This window comes from Stomoxys calcitrans, chromosome 5, assembly GCF_963082655.1.
Source record: "Stomoxys calcitrans chromosome 5, idStoCalc2.1, whole genome shotgun sequence".
NCBI classification, from domain to species: Eukaryota; Metazoa; Arthropoda; class Insecta; order Diptera; family Muscidae; genus Stomoxys; species Stomoxys calcitrans.
In genome coordinates, this window is record NC_081556.1 from 70,684,133 (window position 1) to 70,701,049 (window position 16,917).

Sequence of the window (16,917 nt, forward strand, 5' to 3'; positions counted from 1 at the left end):
CGTTCTTGAACGGGCCAAATCGGACCATATTTGGATTTAGATGCTTTATAGACCGATTTTCCGATAAAGGTCTAATGCCCATAAAAACTTTATTTTTCATCCGATTTTGCTGAAATTTGAAACAGTGAGTAGTTTAAGGTTTGCCGACAACTGACCCAAACATGGTTCAGATAGCACTATATTTAGATATAGCTCCCGTATAGACCGATAAAGAGTCTGAAGACCATAAAAGCTTTATTTATTACCTGATTTCGTTGAAATTTGCAACAGTGAGTTATTTTAAGCCTCCCGACATCTGACCTAAATATGGATTATATCGGACCATATTTAGATATAGCTGTTATATAGACCGATCTCCCGATAAAGGGTTTGAAGATCATAAAAGCTTTATTTATTACTCGATTTGGCTGAAATTTAAAACAGTGGGTTATTTTAAGCCTCCCGACATCTGACCTAAATATGGATTAGATCGGTCCATATTTAGATATAGCAGCCATATAGACCGATCTCCAGATAAAGGGTCTGAAGCCAATAAAAGCTTAATTTTTAACCGATTTCGCTGAAATTTAAAACAGTGGGTTATTTTAAGCCTCCCGACAACTGACCTAAATATGGATTAGATCGGTCCATATTTAGATATAGCTGCCATATAGACCGATCTCCAAATAAAGGGTCTGAAGCCAATAAAAGCTTTATTTTTTAACCGATTTCGCTGAAATGTGAAACAGTGGGTAGTTTTACGCCTCCCAACATAGGACCCAAATATGGTTCAGATCGGACTATATTCAGATATTGCTGCGATATTGACCGATCTGCCGATAAAGGGTCTGAAGCCCATAAAAGCTATATTTTTTACCCGATTTCGTTGAAATTTTAAACAGTGGGTAGTTTTAGGTCTCCCGACGTTTGTCCCAAATATGGTTTGTATCGGACAATATTTAGCCCATAAAAGCTATATTTTTTACCCGATTTCGTTAAAACTTTAAACAGTGGGTAGTTTTAGGTCTCCCGACGTTTGTCCCAAATATGGTTTGTATCGGACAATATTTAGATATAGCTTCCATACAGAGCGTTCTGCCGATAAAGGGTCTGAAGCCCATAAAAGCTTTATTTTTTATCCGATTTCGTTGAAATTTTAAATACAAAATTCAACAGTTACTTATTTTTATTAGACCACTCAATGTCCGTGCCGAATTTGGGTGCATAAGTTATCCAATTTTCACTAGATTGTAGCGAAAGGGGGTTTACATATACCCCCGAGGTGGTGGGTATCCAAAGATCGACCCGGCAGAACTTAATGCCTTTTTAATTGTTTGTTTTGACTATGCAAAGATCAGTCGGTATGTTGAGCAGCTTGGTCGATTGCGGTTGTTAAACTCGAAAAAAATATCTGATAAGTCCAATGATAAAAATCATAAGAGCAACAATGGCTGTCATGTACAAAACTACACAACAAGAATTTTAAAGCCACATACATTGTTTGGCAATATTTAAGCGATGGAGAAATATCCATCCTAAGGTAGGTATTTAAATGTACAAAAACAACCACTGCCATAGGTAATTTTTATTTATAGAAAAATAAAGAAAAAAACAAAACTATGGCGGAATTGTACGAAAATTAAAGGCTTTTAATTTGTAATTTTGTAATTACTGAAAAAATCGCAGGGGATAACACAAAATTAATTCACTTCTTGTCGTTTCTGCATATTCGTCAAGAGCGCAGAACAAAACCATGCATGTCGAGAGATCAAATGCTGTTACAAGGTGTCTCACGGTTTCAAATTTCGGTAAAAAGGGCGTAAGTTCTGATATGGGCTGTAAATGGTACGAGTATTAAGGGATCTCTTTCAAATTTCGTAAATTCTAGGTAGGAAATGCAGCTTTGAGCCTCCAATCGTCAGGTCTATGTAGCAGCCGCATACAAAGATGTTGAGGGATTCAGGCAATTCACTATAACGACGCAAATTGGTAGTAAAAGCGCATATCTGGGCCCAGACATTAAAGTCGGGAGATAGCATTATCCAAACTTGGCACGGTTGTTCATTGAAATCACGGCAGAAATACGGGTATAAAGGGTGTCATATCAAGATATGGGCCTTCATTGAACGTAAGGCTATGGAGTGATTTCAACAAACAAATAGACGGACATGGCTAGGTCCTTTACGAATAACTACGGTACTATATCGTTTGTAGCGTAGAAAATCTATAAGTTGATGTATTTAAAATGGAATGGCAAAATGGCCTAGTCTCCGGTGGCGGGTATAAAAACATATACCCCATTTTCGGCTTGTACAACATTTGGTGGGTTTTGGTTTAGTTCGGTGGGATTTTTCTTAAATTTTGGTAGGAAATAATTTTCTTGAGTGGCAGCACTGGTCATAACATAGAAATAAATACAAATAAACTCTGAAAAAGTTTTAATTACCAATTGAGAACTGCTTATAATTGCTAACATATTGAGTTTGAATTATGTTACAATTTATTGATCGTGGCATGTTTTTCAATATGCACAATCTATTTTAAAATAAAGAAGAAGAATGTACAAAGGCACAAAGTTCCTTTAATATATAAATAAAGAAAAACTAGTTGAAATCCCAGGAAAAAAACTTTATATTCGTCATAAATTCTTGCAAGAATTCATCGCACCAGTGTACTTTTATTGTAAACAAAGTCCAACGTGTTTCGGAAAAGAATTTTACTGGGCGAAAATTTCCATTACGTGAAAGGAACTTTTTTTGCGTGTACATATGGGAGCATCCGCCTGATTATTGCTGCGCTTTATCAAAGTCCTATCCAGTACAAGATAGATGTCCTGGACAAAATATCAGTGCAAAGTTGTACTGGTAAGTTATCGATAATAATGATTAATCGCGATTCGCACTACAGTGTGATTTTTTAGCTATAATCTTTTTGGCAACACTGGTTTAAACGACTCACCCACGTTTCGTGTTTTGTTTCACTGTCAAACTTCTTCAGTTTGGCCTATTATTTAACCATGAATCGTCTTACAAATGTACAACGCTTACAAATGATTGAATTTTATTATCAAAATGCGTGCTCTGTTAAGAAATTTCATATCGCGCTTCTTTCTTTTTACGACGAAGCTCATTTTTGGCTCAATGGGTAGGCAAATAAGCAGAATTGTCGACTTTGGAGTGAAGATCAGTCAGAAGCATTGCAAAAGCTACTTATGCATCCAGAAAAAGTCATAGATTGGTGCGGTTTATGGCCTGGTGGCATCATTGGTCCGTACTTCTTCAAAGATGATGCGAATCGTTATGTAACTGTGAATGGTGAGAGCTACCGTGGGATGATATCCAACTTTTGTTTGTCCAAAATGCAATAGCTTGACTTTCATTACATGTGGTTTCAACAGGACGGTGCCACATGCCACACAAAGACGTTGTGAGAGGGAAGTTCGGTGAACATTTTATTTGACGTTCAGGACCCGTCAATTGACCGCCTAGATCATACGATTTATAGCCTTTAGATTATTTTTTTGTGGGGCTATTTTAAAGTTCATGTCTATACAGACAAGCCCTCTTCAATTGACGCATTGGAAGACAACATTGTAGCATTTATTCTTGAGATACCGACGGAAATGTTGGAAAGAGTACGCCAAAATTGGACTAAGCGAATGGACCATTTGAGATGCAGTCACGGTCAACATTTGCCTGAAATAGTCTTCAAACATTAACTTTTATGGACCGCACTATAGATTCAAGTAGAGATTTCATGTATTTTTCTGAATTTTATGTGTTAATTTTTTTTAACTTTCCTATAGCTCTTAAAAACCCACCCTTTATATACTTTGTCACAGATAAATTTTTCAAAGTGTTACAAACGAAATGGCTAGATTTGCATATCCCCATTCTATGGTGTTAGTATAAAAACATAGCATTCTTAGGTGCTCCGGCTTCGGAGTCATTTTCCTGCTGTCGGAGTTGGAGTCGAGTCAATATTGTTCGACTCCGCAGCCTTGCCTTGAACCACAGTGGTGATATGGTATTCTTAAACTCCATGTAAATCGATGCACCGGTTTGATTTGGACGAATTCCGTTATGACCCTTAATACTCAGGCCAAGACCTCACACAAAATACACATAGTGCCCATACACACCTATATCGGTGGCAAACTATCGTTAGTAACTTCATTCGACAGTTATGTTTCTTTTGTCAAAGATATACAAGATATTAAACAAAATCCATATTTTCAAAAACAAAAACTTCAGTATTCATCACTGTATAATCCGTTAACATATTTTCGTCATCACATTAGAACACCGGGGAAATTTGAAAGAGTTTTGCTATATTCAACCATCCCACAACTCCAACTACTTTCTTAATAAACAAAAAAAAGGTTATATAAAATATGTAGCTCAAAATGATATCTTACCTTATCTCAAAATAACCAATGCTTACCAATGAATAATCTATTTAAAATTAATAAATCATTAATTAATTTGAGCTTTATTAAAATGCAATATTTTAGATAACTAAAAAATTCTTAATCTATTTGGTAATTTAATTCTATAAATGAACAGTAATATCTTAGTGTTATTGTTTTAGATTTTTCAGATATATTATATTCTTTCAAGTCTGAAAATAACTTAGTTTAACATCTTAACAAAATTGGCAACTGAACCTTTACCGAAGGAAAAGATAACGATTTTAAAGGCAGCGTGATATGTATGTATAGTCTTTATCCGTCCGTCTGTCTTCGAAATCACGCTACAGAAATCACGGCATCGGATTGTATCATATTCCAGCTTTCTCTCATAATAGGCGTAGTGTTGATCCGATTTTGCTGAAATCAAAAACAATTTTTATATTGGACCACTTTACACTCGCGCTGATTTTGCTGAAATGTGTTACAGTAAATTGAATTCGACAATACAACATTCTTTTCGAATCTGGATCAATCCGTACCATAAGAGGCGAATTTATTACCCGATTGCAATGAAATCTGGAACAGTGAGTTGTATTAGATGCCTCGACTTGCTCGGAGAGTACAGTTAATAAAGATAGTACCATAATTGGATAAAATTGCCCAATAAGCCAGCCTTCCCATTTACGACTAGTAGAGCCTATAAAAGGATTTAAGGGTGATTTACCAAATATACAAGAAAAAATTTGCTTCAATCACGAAACTAATTGATCCAAGTAATTTTTTATTGATCCACAAAAAGAATAATATCTATCACAGTTTTTGATTCCAAACATTTTCAATTGAAGCAAGTAAAAGCGTGCTAAGATCGGCTGGGCCGAACTTTATATACCCATGCATCACATTTGTCAATTTCTTTGGACGGATTTTCTTAACAGGCAGAAACTAAAAAAGGATAATGGGAGATCATTACAAGAAATCCCCATGAAGTTTTATATCTAGTTGCGCCCTCTAGAGGCTTATATGAGAGCTTTATCAAGTTTTGATGCGATGGAAACCATACATGGTACAAAACTTCAGTCAATAGTCAATAAGAGTTGCGTCCTCTTGAGGCTCAAGATTTAAATTCAGGAGATCTGTTTATATGGGAGCTATATAAGGTTTTAGAGCTGTTAGAAACCTATATGTACATCTGTTGGAGGTTGTAGGAAAAGTTATAGTGCAAATTTACAAATAGGATAACAATTGCTCTCTCTGAAGGCTCAAGACATATAATTTAAAGATCAGTGTACAGTGCCGGTCAAAATAATAGCACCATAACGATTACCAACAACTGATCTACAATATACACCTTAAATCATTTTTTATTGCTTTCAGCATTATGTGGAAGTTAGATAAATGTGTTATCTATAGGAAACGCATGCATTTGTCCAGCATATTAAACTTGTTTTCTAGTTCTATGCGGTATTACAGGTTGGAGTCAATATTACCGCAATCAAAATAATAGTACCGAATGACGTTTCTCTCATAAATCTCGTTATTTTTATTGTATGAATAGACAAATTTGAAAATATTATGGTAGTTGCTAGCGTTAAATATAAATCATTTAATTTTCAAGTCTTTTTGCCTGTTAGAGCGAAGATCATTTAATTTTACAATTTTTGATTGTTTCTCTTTCGGGACGAGCTCAATTATCTCATTTGGTTAGAATAACTCATCGGTAGAGATGGGCGACGGGTATTTACCCATTTATACCCAAAAGCTGGGTATTTATAATTTTGCAGATATTTTGGGTATAAAATCATTTTTCAAAAAATGATTTCGTATTCTTTGTATGTAAACCCGACCTTCTGATCTCATAAAATCGGATTAAAGTATATGTAGCCGCTATATAGACCAATCTCCAGACTTAAAGTCTTGTGGCAATAAATTGGTCATTTTTCATCCGATTTCGATGAAATTTGGCACAGTGAGTTCTGGTAGACCCTTATTTATTTCTGTGAAGCTATTCCCATCCTCAATCCATTCTCCCATCTCATAGCCGCAGTGCCTGCCTCACACTTAATATGTATGTCAATGGGCCGGATATCTAGAATAGTCTCCAGTGCCCTAGTGGGCGTGGTCCTCATCGCTCCGCCTATGCAAAGACAACATATTCTCTGAACCTGTTGTATGGTCCTTATGTTGCACTTTTTCTCCATAGCAGTCCACCAAACTACTGAGGCGTAAGTAAGTATTGGTCTAATCACGCTCCTGTAGAAATTAAAAACGGCAGAATATGTTTGCTATTTTAGCAAATAATTATTGCTAGCGCATTTTCAACAGACTTTTTGCTGCTTCAGCAAACTTTATTAGCTTTTTTTACTAACAAACTTCTTTGAGTACACGTTAACATATAAATGCTCAAATAAAATATTTAAAAAATGCAAAAAAAATTAAAAAAAGAACAAGAGCGAAGCAGCTAGAATCCGAAAAAATGACTCTTACGGGCCTATATTAATAGAACGAGAATTGATATATATTTTATTGGGTCTAAGATCATATTTCAATATAAAAAAATCGATTCTATTAAAAAAATGATTGAAAGAACTAGTTATCCAATAGAAAATAATAAAATGTTCAAGTACATTTTTATTGAAAATATGTTCAGATTCAGTTAAAAAATTATTGAATCAAATAATTTTTTAATTGAAAATTGCATACATTTTAATTACGATAGTAATATTTTTAAATAAATTTTTTTATAGAAAAAGTTTTTGTGATATTTTTTCTTTCTGTGTATGATAGAACGACACCGGAGCAGACAATTTAAAATTTTTAGATAAAAGAACTTCCTGAAATTTATTATTTTTTAATTGATTTCTTAAAAGCAGACGAAGTTTGATTCTTAATTTTAGTTAAATCGTTGCAGACAAAACAAGCGTGCAAAGTTCGGCCGGGTCGAATCTTATATACCCTCCACCATGGATCGCATTTGTCGAGTTCTTTTCCCGGCATCTCTTCTTAGGCAAAAAAGGATATAAGAAAAGAGTTGCTCTGCTATTAAAACGATATCAAGATATGGTCCGGTTTGGACCACCATTAAATTATATGTTGGAGACCTGTGTAAAATGTCAGCCAATTCGAATAAGAATTGCGCCCTTTGGGGGCTCAAGAAGTAAAATAGAGAGATGATTGATATGGGAGCTGAATCGGGCTATAGACCGATTCAGACCATAATAAACACGTATGTTGATGGTCATGAGAGGATCCGTCGTACAAAATTTCAGGCAAATCGGATAATAATTGCGCCCTCTAGAGGCTCAAGAAGTCAAGACCCAAAATCGGTTTATATGGCAGCTATACCAGGATATGGACCGATTCGAACCATACTTGGCACAGTTGTTGGATATTATAACAAAATACTTGGTGCAAAAATTCATTAAAATCTGGCAGGAATTGCGCCCTCTAGAGGCTCAAGAAGTCAAGACCCAAGATCGGTTTATATAACAGCTATATCAGGTTATTGACCGATTTGAACCATACTTGGCACAGTTGTTGGATATCATAACAAAACAAGTCGTGCGAAATTTCATTTTAATCGGATAAGAATTGCGCACTCTAGAGGCTTAAGAAGTCAAGACCCAAGATCAGTTTATATGGCAGCTATATCAAAACATGGACCGATATGGCCCATTTACAATACCAACCGACCTACACTAATACTAAGTATCTGTGCAAAATTTCAAGTGGCTAGCTTTACTCCTTCGGAAGTTAGCGTGCTTTCGACAGATAGACGGACGGACATGGCTAGATCGACATAAAATGTCGCGACGATCAAGGATATATATACTTTATGAGGTCTCAGACGAATATTTCGAGTAGTTACAAACAGAATGACGAAATTAGTATACCCCCCATCCTATGGTGGAGGGTATAAAAACATACACATTTATTTTTGATGTTTTGAAAAGTTTCAAATCATTAACGGATAATTTTATGGAATATATTCACATCTAGAGCGTAACAATTTGCATTGTATAGAAAAAATTGTTGGATCTCTAAATGGCAACATCATGAACACTCTCCACACATTCGTTAATGTTTTCAACAAGGGCGAACACCCCTATGTACTAATAGTTGACCTTCACATCTTAAAACATGTAAGAACATGTACAGAGTTAGGAGTAGGGCTGCAAGCAAAAATTGCTCGACTCCGGGAAGATTGCTCGTCTTCCACACAGACTCCGGAGGCGACTACAAGCACCAGAGCTGGTTGGTCTAGGAAGGACTGCAGAAAACTCTTCAACAGATCAAAAGCCACAAGACCACCACATGATTGGGACATCTATAAGTCTGAGCTAAGAAAATATAAGGGCGAGCTGAGAAAGGCTCAGAACAAATCCAGGGTAGAATTCTGCAGCTCCGTCGAAGATACATCTGAGGCCTTTAGACTAAGGAAGATTCTGTCCTCGAGATCTATTACGGTGGAGTTTGTTCTGAAGCCAGAGCATGTATGGACAATGTCTAGTGAGGAAACACTACTACTCGTTGATTCATATTTCCCCGGAAATTCTACAATTAACAACGTGAAGCCAGAAGAGGTTGTCACTGGTATGCATTCGTCGGAGGTTATTAGGGAAATTGTGCCAATCCTTTGGGAAGAAGTGTCGACTCCTTTAAGTCGTCAGATCCTGATGATGAATTACCGGTTGAATTAAAAGCTGTATCTGATAGACTGGTTCCCTGGCTTAAGGAGAAATACTCTGCTTGTATCAGAATGGCATATATACCTGTGGGATGGAGGGACACGAAGGTAATTTTTGTTCCAAAAGCAGGAAAAACTTACAACACGAAGGCGAAAGATTTTCATCCTATATGTCTGTCATCCTTTATGCTGAAGACTCTTGTGAGGTTGATAGAAACATATCTAAGGGCAAAGATACCTGGAGATCGCTTGTCGCACCAGAAGCATGCATATAGTTAAGGCAAATCCACTGAAATCCACCTGGGTGTTTTGCTGGACATGACATTGAACGTCAAATCCAACATTTTGGAAAGGGCATGAAAAGCCACTTTTGCCCTATACACCTGTAAAAGAGCCATGGGCAAAAATTGGGAGTTTAGAAAGCGTGTCATGCATTGGGTGTATGCTGCAATTGTCAGACCTATAATGCTATATGGCGTTGTGGTCTGGTGGACGGCGTTTCAAAACTCCACCTAGAGCTGGTTGGTCTAGGAAGGACTGCAGAAAACTCTTCAACAGATCAAAAGCCACAAGACCACCACATGATTGGGACATCTATAAGTCTGAGCTAAGAAAATATAAGGGCGAGCTGAGAAAGGCTCAGAACAAATCCAGGGTAGAATTCTGCAGCTCCGTCGAAGATACATCTGAGGCCTTTAGACTAAGGAAGATTCTGTCCTCGAGATCTATTACGGTGGAGTTTGTTCTGAAGCCAGAGCATGTATGGACAATGTCTAGTGAGGAAACACTACTACTCGTTGATTCATATTTCCCCGGAAATTCTACAACTAACAACGTGAAGCCAGAAGAGGTTGTCACTGGTATGCATTCGTCGGAGGTTATTAGGGAAATTGTGCCAATCCTTTGGGAAGAAGTGTCGACTCCTTTAAGTCGTCAGATCCTGATGATGAATTACCGGTTGAATTAAAAGCTGTATCTGATAGACTGGTTCCCTGGCTTAAGGAGAAATACTCTGCTTGTATCAGAATGGCATATATACCTGTGGGATGGAGGGACACGAAGGTAATTTTTGTTCCAAAAGCAGGAAAAACTTACAACACGAAGGCGAAAGATTTTCATCCTATATGTCTGTCATCCTTTATGCTGAAGACTCTTGTGAGGTTGATAGAAACATATCTAAGGGCAAAGATACCTGGAGATCGCTTGTCGCACCAGAAGCATGCATATAGTTAAGGCAAATCCACTGAAATCCACCTGGGTGTTTTGCTGGACATGACATTGAACGTCAAATCCAACATTTTGGAAAGGGCATGAAAAGCCACTTTTGCCCTATACACCTGCAAAAGAGCCATGGGCAAAAATTGGGAGTTTAGAAAGCGTGTCATGCATTGGGTGTATGCTGCAATTGTCAGACCTATAATGCTATATGGCGTTGTGGTCTGGTGGACGGCGTTTCAAAACTCCACCTACTGCTCAATACTTAACCGGATTCTACGATATCCCTGGTAACGGAAGTTACATAGACTTCTATACGGATAGTTTCAAACTAAACGACCAGGTGGGCTTTGGGCTGTACCCTGAAGATCTAGAACGGGTCATATTGAAAAGGTTACCCGACCACCGCAGTGTATATCAAGCGGAAATACTTGCAATTAAGGAAGTGGTGGAATGGCTAAGATATAATGCCATAACGACGATTGGCATAAATATCTTCGCAGATAGCCAGACAGTCATTAAATTTCTGTAGAACTAATTTCTGAACACAAAAACCGCCCTCGACTGCCGCAGATCTCTTAACGAGATGGCTGAACAGTTTAAAATTCATCTGTTCTGGGTGCCGGGCCACAGTGATATCCCAGGGAATTCTAAAGCAGACGAGCTTGCGAGACTAGGAACTTCCCTACACATTACAGGGATAATGGAATCTGTTATGCCTATAGCGACATGCAAGCTAAGTTTTCAGGACCAGGACCGAATGGCAACGAATGATAGATGGTCACAAAGAGGGGCTGTGAGCATTCCAAAACTATGTGGCCTAATCTAGACTTGAAGAGATTTGCAACTTTGCTGTCACTGGCTAGAACAGACGTCTCAGTCATTGCATGTCATGACATGTCACTGTGTAAACGGAAAACATGCTGACAGACTGAAGGTTGCCAGCAACCACTTTTGCAGAAGCTGTGAGGACATCGAAGAAGAAGAAGAAACTATAGAACACCTGCTGTGTGTGTGTCCCGCACTAGCAGTCAGAAGGAGTTCCATTTTAGGTTCTCATTTCTTTGAGAACTTGTCTGACTAAGGGGATGTGACCATTCGGTAGTTGTTGGGCTTTTTAAAGCAATCTGGATGGTCCAACAGTAGGAACTAGAATGCATCTTCCTTCTCCTGTTCGTGCGATATCGCAAAACGTCTAAGTGAATCTGATGGCAGAGTGTCACTTAAACCTAACCTAAACTTGGCTTAAAATTTCGTGAGAATCGGTTGACAAAAGACAATATAATTGCAGTCCAAATCGGACGAACATATATGGGACCTATATCCAAATCTGAACCTTTTTTTTAATAGGCTTCGTCTCTAGGCCAAAAAAGATGAACGTGACAAATTTGAAGACGATCGGATGAAAATTGCGAATTGTACTTTGTTCACAATTTAACATGAACAGACAGACGGAAATAGCTAAATCGAATAAGGAAATGATTCTGAGTCGATCGGTGTACTTGTCAATGGGTCTAGCTCTCTTCCTTCTGGATGTTGAAAACAAATTCACTAAGTTATAATACTCTGTACCACAGTAGTGTGTAGCTGACAAAATATTTTTTATTATTTCAAAGTTAACAAATGTGGGGAAATAACCTACATTTTTGAACCATTCACTTTTGCTCGATATGACCACATTTTGCCTTAACTTTTGATCTGATTTGTTAAGAAACAAATTGGAAATTGCACGAATGTAATCTGTCGGTATATCAGGCGTATATTTTAGGCCTTATCTTGCTCTCAAAAGTGGCCCAAATATAAAATTCCGTGGGATTGGCATCAGGCGATTTGGTGCTGAACATGATTATTGAAGCCATTCTTGGTTCACAAGAGTCTTGTTGGCACGTCTATGGTCTACGACCGAAATATATGCTTGCCCACGGCTCCAAAACAGCTTCCAACATGTTTTCCCGATAATAAATTGCATTTATTTTGACTGATTTGAATTGGTTTGAGCTAAAATTCAAAGGGCTCATGTCTACCGCAGTACCACCAAAGCTGTAATTGACTGTTTCTTACATTTCTCCAAGATTTGGCACCATTCCATCTAAGATGTTGCCTTCTCTTGGCTACAATTTGTCAACCTATTTTTGCCAAATTCGGGTGGTCATGAATTGTCGCCCATTTATTTTCTGCAGATTAGACCTAAATACCCAAAAATTACACTCAAATAACTACGTTTTAACTTTTTTAAGCTAATTACTTCAAGTAACTATTCTATTCGATGCTCCTGAGCTCACGAGTGAATTTCGAATAGCTGATACTCAATTATACTTCCGTTAACGAATACGGTAATGCCAAAACAAAAATTTTCGAACAATAAACACGTTTACGTATGCGGTAATTCGGCTCCAGTATTGCCTTATTCATGCATAGGAATAAAATTTGATTAACCATAAGTTAATATAAAATTAAGGCAAAGCCGTCTAATCAGACTATTATACTGATAAAAAAAAAAGTTTCTCTCCTAACAATATTAGTTATTCGGTCTCAGCTCAAACTCCATATAAGTTCGCATGTCTTTTCACGCATTTGAAACAAGACGTTTTAATAATTCAGTTAAATGATCTCAAATCTTACAATGAAACCATCTCCCACCTAAGGGGAGTTTTGCAGCATAAAGCGCTGCTAAACTTAAGAGATTAAATGCTCGTGTAAGACTGAAATTAAAATATACATCGTAAATGTTACTAAAAGATATTTCAAAGGTATGTAATAAACTTTGATACGTTACTGTAATAAAAATAATTAAGAAAAGTTGTGTACTTGAAATATATAAATATATATATGATGTTTGTACATAAAAATGATAAAGGCACATCTCATTTGATACAATCTAAATTTTACTGAAGTTGCATCGAAATCATTCAGTAGTTTTAGTTTAAACAGAAACAAATAAGATCGGAACGATTCTCATAATATATATGTTCAGTTTATATGCAGTTAACTGAAACTGTTGGTTTCATTGAGCTCATTCCCAGATATATTGAGGTATAAGAATAATCAAATAGTAATGATCTCAAATGCTAACGTTATGGTCAGCAAGTATGACATTACCTCTCTCGAAAGAGGAGTATTGCAGCATAAAGCACTTAAATGGTGGAGCTCTATGATCGTGTAAAAGTGAAATTACAAATCTACATCTTAGGTGTTACTCAAGGTTATTTCAAAGGTATGCCACTAATTTAAATGAGTTATTGGAATAATAATAGTTAAAATATAATAGGGTGATTTTTTGCTCTTATCTTTTTGGCAACACTAGTTTAAACAACTCACATACGTTTCGAGTTTTGTTTCATTGTCAATAATCTTTTTACTTTAATTGGCTATGACAGAATATTTGTTCCACTAGCCGAACGTAGAATAGCGTTCCAAGCGCCTCGATCTTCTGCGCTCATTCTAAAATCTCTGACAACAACTTTCGGGAGTCTCCCACAACTTGATCTTTCCATCGGGCTTTTGGTCTACCCGGTTTGCGTGTACCCCCTTTTTTGCCTCCAAAAGACTTCTTTGCTGAAGCTTCTTCATCCATTCTGACAACATGACCTAGACAACGCAGCCGTTGTATTTTGATGCGTCTAACTATGCTATCGTCGTCATATAGCACGTGGTTCATACGTCGCCTTTATTCTCCGTTAACGCAAACTGGTCCATATATTTTACGAAGAATCTTTCTCTCAAATACTCCAAGCACTGCCTCATCTGCTTTCACAAGTACCCATGCTTCAGAACAATATAACAGCACGGGTAGTATCAGTGTCTTGTATAGTGTAATCTTCGTCTGTTGAGAAGTGGCCTTGTTTCTAAACTGCTTACTTACTCCAAAGTAGCATCTGTTTGCCAGTATTATTCTTCGCTTAACCTCAAAACTGGTAGATAAAGTTACTGACTATCTCAAAGTTGTGGTTCCCAACTTTCTCCATTTTCTTTATCTGCTTGGTTGTACAAGGCTTCTTGGGAGTTGAAACCATTCATTTCGTCTTATCTCCAATTACTGCCAGACCAATTTTTACTGACTCTCTTTCGATTCTTTCAAAGGCTGCAGTTACTACTTCCGGTGACCGACCTATGATATCGATGTCGTCGGCATAGGCGAGTAGCATGTGCTCTCTTGTGATTAGTGTGCCATATATTTATTCACATCTGCATGTCGTATTATCTTCTCCAACAGGATATTAAAGAGATCACACGTTAGGATGTCTCCTTGTCTGAAACCTCGCTTGGTATTAAATGGCTCCGAGAGATTCTTTCCTGTTCTTACTGAGGAACGCGTATCAGCAAGTGTCATACTGCAGAATCTTATTAATTTGCAGGGATAGCAAACTCAGACATGGCTTGAAATACCTTTGAACGTAAAGGAGAATCGAAGGCGGCTTTGTAGTTGTAGTTGATTTGTCCTTCCCGTCTCTCTTCCAGGATTTGGCGCAGAGTGAATATCTGGTCCAGGGTGGATTTACCATGTCTAAAGCCCCATTGATAGGGCCCAATCTCATTGACTTTAGATTTTAATCTTTCACACAGTGCACTCGAGAGTATCTTGTATTCGATGGGGAGGAGACTTATTCCTCTGTAGTTTGCACATTCCGTCTTGTCTTCTTTCTTGTGTACGGGGCGTAGTATGCTGAGGTTCCAATCATCGGGTATGCGTTCCATCATCAGGGATTGGTTCTGCGGTATCCTCTTCGCCGCTAACGTCGAACACTAGCAGTTGGGTAAAATGTTCTTTCCATATCCTCAGCATGTTATCTGTGTCAGTTACCAGATTTCCTTCTTTGTTTCTGCAAGAGGATGTGCCTGCACCAAAGCCATCGGTTTGATGTTTAATTCTTTAGTAGAATTTCCGGACTTCATTCTGACTCCTGTACATCTCAATTCGCACACACTCACGTCTTTCGATTTCCTTTTTCTTTCTGCGGAATAGACGTTTCTCCTCTCTCCTTTTCTCCCGATGCCTCTCCGTGGCTTTACGTAGAACTGCCAACAGTTGGAGAACTATTAATAACACTACATCGTATCGAAATCATTGAATTGTAAGACGAGCTAGAACAAATAAAATCGACACGATTTTGCATGACATATAGCATAGTTATTGTGCAGTTAATAGATTTAAGAAAAAGCGCAGAAGATCGACGCGCTTTGAATGCTAGTCTAAGTTCGGCAAATGGGGCAAATGGGACAATTGTTCTGCCATAGCCAATGAAAGTAAGTAATACTGAGTTAATTAAAACTGTTAGTTGTATCCTTTATATTAGCTCTAATAGTTTAACTTCAACAATCTCCTAATCTTACTTGATTAACGTACATTTAAGTGATAAGATGATAATAATATTATAAAGCTATTATCCACACTTACAAGGATGTCATATAGAACAGCAATGATCTAAAATGCTAATGTAATGGTATGAAATTATGAAATTACCATTCTCGAAAATATAGTTTTGCAGCATAAAGCGCTGCTTAAGTTTAGAGCTCTATGCTCGTGTAAAAATGAAATTACAAATCTACATCTTAAATGTTACCAAAGGGTGTTAGTGGAATAATCGTTGGTAAAATAATAACAGTTAATAAATAACTTCAAGTATTTTTATATGTCAATTACGTATACACACGTGCTGAAGACAAGTCTCAATTTTACTCAATTTTAAGTTTGCAAAAATAATACCTATGCATTACTGGTTTGCTTGATTTGCATCACAAAGTTGGAATCCAGCGAAATGTAGGCGTTTGGAGAACTATCAGCAACAAATCATTGAGTAATAAGACTTGAATTGGAACAAATTAAATCAAATAGATTCTACATAAAATATATGTGAGTTACGCCATGTGAGTTACAAATACAAATACAAATACAATATAAATGGGATCTCATATAAAATAGTCATGATCGCAAATGCCAAGGTTATGCTAAGCAATTATAAAATTACACCTCCAAAGTAGGTGTTTTGCAGCATAAAGTGCTGCAAATATGTAAAGCTCTTTGCCTGTGTTGAAGTGAAACACAAATCGACAGCTTAAATAATCAGGGCTATATAAAATTCATGCAAACATTTAAATGTTTTTGGAATAATTATACCGAACATAATTACATATTTTCAAACAATAAATATGAAAAATATTTGTACATACATAAAAGCCTCGATTGGTTTAAATAAGAGTAGCAGTCTATTTAATAGATTTATTTAGACAACATTGACTATTTTCCGGAAGCCTAAGCCATAATATAATCATCCTCATTGTGGCTGGGTATTGCGGCACTACGAAATAACCCCCAATGAAATAAACCCCAAAGGGAAAAATGAAATAAGCTCCAAATCAAAATAATGAAATAAACCCCAAATTTTTGGAAATAATGCCCAAAAAAGAAATGAAATAAAGCTCAATGTTTTGGATTATTTAATTGTGAAATAATCCCTAAATAAAAAATAATTATGAAAAAACTGGCAATGCATTTTTTCTGCATGGTGAGCTAATGCGTCCGTCTGCAACTTTAGTGGTGACTGGTCATAAGGAAAGTGAAAAAGTTCAACTTGATGGTCGTCGCTTTTAAGCTGATGCGACGTTTTCAGACGCTTCTGTCTGTCGTTAT

The 16,917-nt window shown here is 37.0% G+C and overlaps 1 protein-coding gene across 2 annotated transcripts in view; it reads right to left on the bottom strand.

Moving 5' to 3' along the window:
• LOC106089124 (nuclear pore membrane glycoprotein 210) overlaps positions 1 to 16,917 on the bottom strand; it is a 363,893-nt gene that overhangs the window by 14,697 nt on the left and 332,279 nt on the right. Inside the window, exon 26 of one of the 2 annotated variants that reach the window (XR_001221552.2) lies at positions 4,532 to 4,807. The exons of the other annotated variant lie outside the window; for it this stretch is intronic. The gene's annotated coding sequence lies outside the window, so the exon portion shown is untranslated. Of the gene's footprint in view, positions 1 to 4,531; positions 4,808 to 16,917 lie in introns of those variants that run through there. 2 annotated transcript variants of the gene reach the window in all.